The 4,551-nt window shown below is 42.1% G+C and overlaps 1 non-coding gene across 1 annotated transcript; it reads left to right on the top strand.

Moving 5' to 3' along the window:
* The first annotated feature begins 4,031 nt into the window (after positions 1-4,031).
* On the top strand, positions 4,032-4,104 carry trnat-ggu (transfer RNA threonine (anticodon GGU)). Its single transcript has one exon. It is a non-coding gene; the product is annotated as a tRNA-Thr (tRNA).
* Positions 4,105-4,551: the final 447 nt, after the last annotated feature.

Here is a 4,551-nt window from a genome sequence, read left to right as displayed (position 1 = left end):
GCAGCGTCCATAGCAACCACCTTAACAACGGTAGAAAACGTGTTATTGTTACGTTTTTGCAAGGAGATACCAAAATCTTCGGCGAAACTAATTAACAAAAGATCGTCTATATTCTCTGAATGAAGATTCTGAAAATATTATGCATAGTTCTCGCTAGAAATGCCATCGAAATGCATACAAATGCAGATGCTTTCTTAAAATATCATGTTTTTCAAAGAAAAAAGGTTGACAGTCGGCCATTTTCCTTTTTTAGCCGAGGGAAACTTGATAGTCACGTGACCTGGTTGCGAAGCAATGTAAATGAATAGGCCAAATAAAACGTGGTATTGTCACAATTTGGCCCCCAACGTAGCTATTACACATTTTTCTGTGAGACTGGGTTGTGGTGAGAGGACCCGGATGTAGATATCCAAACGATCTTGTTTTATTCCAATGAACTGTAACAGAAAGCGCGGCAAAGCCGGAATACCGAAAACCTAACTAAGAATATGAAAAAACTGACAAAACAAAAAGTAAGGAACAAACAAAAACCTGACTATGAAAAAACTTGACATGAATAAGGACAAACCGGATACAGACATGGAGACTAACTACTATGGAGGGTGATTGGTGAGTGCAGCTGATGATAATGAAAACAGGTGAAGGGAGTGAAGCTGATGGCAGGTCAGGAGAAAGACTAAGGCAAAAGGTGAAGACATGGCAGAAATGTAAAACATGAATGCAAAAAATGACAGCTTATAGTTAGGGATGGCTCAGGTGATCCTGAAACATCCCATAGTTAAGCTGCTATAGCCTAGACTGCTGGGGGGCCTGTTGTCACACCTTTCCTCACTTTGCTCTCTTTTTTTCCCCCCTGTTTAATTTCTCAAAATGATATTATGTACATTTGGCATTATTGTGGTCATTAACTCGTGTTTCCCTGTTCCAACAGGTATCCTTTGAATGGTGTTGCAGTGGTTTTTTCCCCTCTTTTCTGTCCTATCAAACCCCAGATGGTGGAGGCGGATGGCCACCCTTCCCGAGTCTGGTTCTGTCAGAGGTTTCTTCCTATTAGAAATCATTTCTCTCCACAGTTGCCTCGTGCACGCTCAGGACGGAAGATTGGACTGAAGAGAAGTATGGTGCAATCTGTTGGTTTCCTTAGCCAAGAAATTGTTTTTGAATTGGCTCTGTATGAATTATTTGGATTAATTTTTAATCTAATTAATTGCATTTGATTGGATTATGATTACAATGAATTGAACTCCAATTGGCTTGAATTAGACTATAATATTGAAGTGCCCTGAAATGACATTTGTTGTAATTTGGCGGTATATAAATAAAACTGAGTTAAATTCAATCAGCTTTTTTCCCTTCTAGAGACATTTCCAATTATCACTAATGTAAATTATTGCAACATACTGTACATTAAATACAACAACCAAGTTGAAAAGAATTCCTGTAGGGCTCTGCATCTTTCTCTCATATATAGCCAGTGCAATTAGCTTATTCCTGAAACTTTTGCTTCCAGCTAGTGACCAATAGTCGGCTCCATTTATTTTTCTACATGCATCATAGCTCATGACACCACGCGACCTAGTTTAAATGGCTTCAGGCCTGGTAATGGATATATGTGTGATGTGCATTCCATATACTGCAAAATTGCAAATGTTTTCTTTGTTCTTTAACTGAACTGTTGTAATCTACTTTGTCTCAATATGGACTTTTAGGACTATTGAAGAGCTTGGAAATGCTTTCAAACACTGATGCAAGTGAGATGAGACAAGATTATATGCAACATCTCTTTGAAAAACATAGCTGAACCTATACTGTAAGGACACGCCATACTGGCAACTGCAGTGGGTGAAAGATAACTGGGAAACACTGATAAGAAAGAAATGACAGAGGATATTTTATTTGCAGTGTTACAATTTTCCCCTGTGGAAAGTCATCCTGTGACCAATTTAGGAATGTCATTAGATTCTATGATTACTGCAAGGATCTTCGTTGTCTTTTGGGACACAGATCTTGAAGTATACCTCTTATTTTGCAACCTAAGAGTTGTTGAAAGTGTTTTTATGCAGTGTGTGCACTTTAAGGCGGTTAGCCTGGGAGGCATTTTGGTTTTAATTGCACCATCATTTTTAAGAGGTGAGCTTCAAAAACATACTGCAATACTGTGTCAACAAACAAGTGCTTGATTTGATGAAGCTGAATAACAGCACGATTGTTAAGTTGGGGAAACAGTGACAAAAATGGAAAATGCTCTGTTCACAGTGGATTATTTTGCTCTGACTTGTGTTCACGAGACAGGGGAAGTGATTTGCACACAGCGGCATGAAATGCATTTAACAGTGCTCATAATAATTTCAAAGCACGTTAAGATTATGTTTCTAAGCGTGACGAATAACACTGTATCAGCTTCGGAAATCCCAGAGTTATGGGGCGGTGTTTGCTGATTCATCTTGCCTTGTATCCATGCTCATTACAACAAGCAGTTTACACCACTTCTATGAAGATATATATATACACACATGTATATATATATATTTTTTTAATTTTGGTGTGACAGCAAGAAGGCATTTTAAGAATAATATCCATCTAAATCAAACACAACCTCACTCTGTTGGGCTGATCTCAGTGTATTCTGCCATTGGAATTCTGTCACTCTTTGTTCTGAACCAACATAAGCCCCAAATTATGTTTGAGATGCCACAATTGCTGCCTTGGGGCAAAATATTTGTAATCTATCTTGTTTAAGAAATTTTTTTTTTGAGAAAAATATCTTTCAGCCTGAGAAGGATATAACACTGAACAACATGGCAAACAATGACACGCTTGCCCACAGACGAATGCAAGCACTCACTCCACATGCAACCACAGACCACATGCTGCCTTCAGAGTTGTTTCAGCATGCTGGGATTTAATTAGAGAAACTTAAATGATATTGAGATGAAAGGTACATAGCCTAATTGTCTGACCTTTTATATATGTCCTCCTCTCCTTTCCCCTATTATAGCTAATTGTTAACATGTTGACTTAAGAGAGAGGATTGGGTGGAATAAAGGGAAACAGGGATTGATACTGACCAAGAAAGGAAACTATGAACAAGATGTCAACAAATGTTGGTCAGACTGAACAACCATAGCATTGAAACAAAAATATCTAACATATGAAGGCTAGCCGCAAATTCAACATGACAGACTCATCAGGTGTTGGCAATCGCTCATCAACCGTCCAGATCCAGATAAGGCGCACCTTCCTGGGTTCTACCTGTTCGCCAGCAGCTGCATGGTTCGCCAAGCCAAATTGGAGCCCGGAAACCAGCCAGCCCGGAAACCAGCCAGCCCGGAAACCAGCCAGCCCGGTAAACAGCCCGGTAAATATAACTAGCCGGCTTCTCAGCTCTTCCAAAGGAGCGTGTTCCCTCGCTGACGCCCGCCCGGCCCATCGCAGGGTAAGGTACTATGGTGTCTCATTGTTTTAATATAATTTCCCGGTCTCACGCTTGCTTCTCTCGCCTAGGCCAGCCGTATGTGCCCGCTCACGCTCATGTCTCGCCTCGTCTTCGCTCCAAAGATCCTGCAGCGGCAATATATCAACTTGGTCTCCCTGTTGCTTCCCTCTCCCGTGGTCGACCGGCTGGTCGCTTCCTATTCTGACTTCACGGCTGTGTTCCGCTCGGCCGATCCCCGCCTGTCCAGGGATCTTTCCATCCGCGAGTTTGTAGCTGCATTCGGGGTCTACAGGGACGTTATTGCTCTGTTTATCCCGAGCACCGAGTCGAGCTGGACTCCTATCTCGCTCTGATTGCCGATCTCAACCTAAAATACGGCGGTCCCTATTTTTACCATTACCACAAGGCGTTCTCCTCTAAAGCCGCCTCTGTTCTGTCACAGTCGGGTGTTCGCTTGGACTGATCCGTCCTGGACACCGAGCTCCTGGTTATGTTGACTCACTGCTAGGCCATCGGCCATCGTAGCGCCCTCTGTCCCTCCTTTCCGTTAAGCCGGCCTGCTCCTCTCCTCCAGCTGATCACCGTACAGTTAACAGCCCGGCTAGCTCAGTCGGTAGAGCATGAGACTGGTAATCTCAGGGTCGTGGGTTCGAGCCCTACGTTGGGCGTAGCAGTTAATAATCAACAGATGTTTGATCCAGCACTTAAAGTCAAAGTTCAGCTCTGTTACCACCATCACAGCGTCCTCAGTGGTGCCTCTTAGAATGATCACAAACCATGATGTCTTGCTATCCAGGACCATTTATTTCTTAGTCTAACGAAATGTCGAATATGATGTCGCAGCCCAAAGCCAGCCAAGAACTGACCAAACTGTTTGGGTAAGGCGTTGTTAACACATGATCAGCATGTAAAGATGTTGGTGACGCCATGTTTTAAAAAGTGTTGCAGCTTAACTATGATAGATTATTAACTTGTAATGATATTGACTACATCAGACCAGGAAGTGACCGAAATATCGAGAACGATGGAACTGACTATGATGACTCTGATGTGAAAACAGTCGTGTGTGTATTAAGTGAGAAATGCAGGCGTATTTTTCTCATGCTGTCTGGAAA

This window comes from Odontesthes bonariensis, chromosome 16 (assembly GCF_027942865.1).
Source record: "Odontesthes bonariensis isolate fOdoBon6 chromosome 16, fOdoBon6.hap1, whole genome shotgun sequence".
Taxonomy (NCBI): Eukaryota; Metazoa; Chordata; class Actinopteri; order Atheriniformes; family Atherinopsidae; genus Odontesthes; species Odontesthes bonariensis.
The sequence above is the reverse complement of the archived record's forward strand: the minus strand, read 5'-3'. Positions and strand labels throughout refer to the sequence as shown.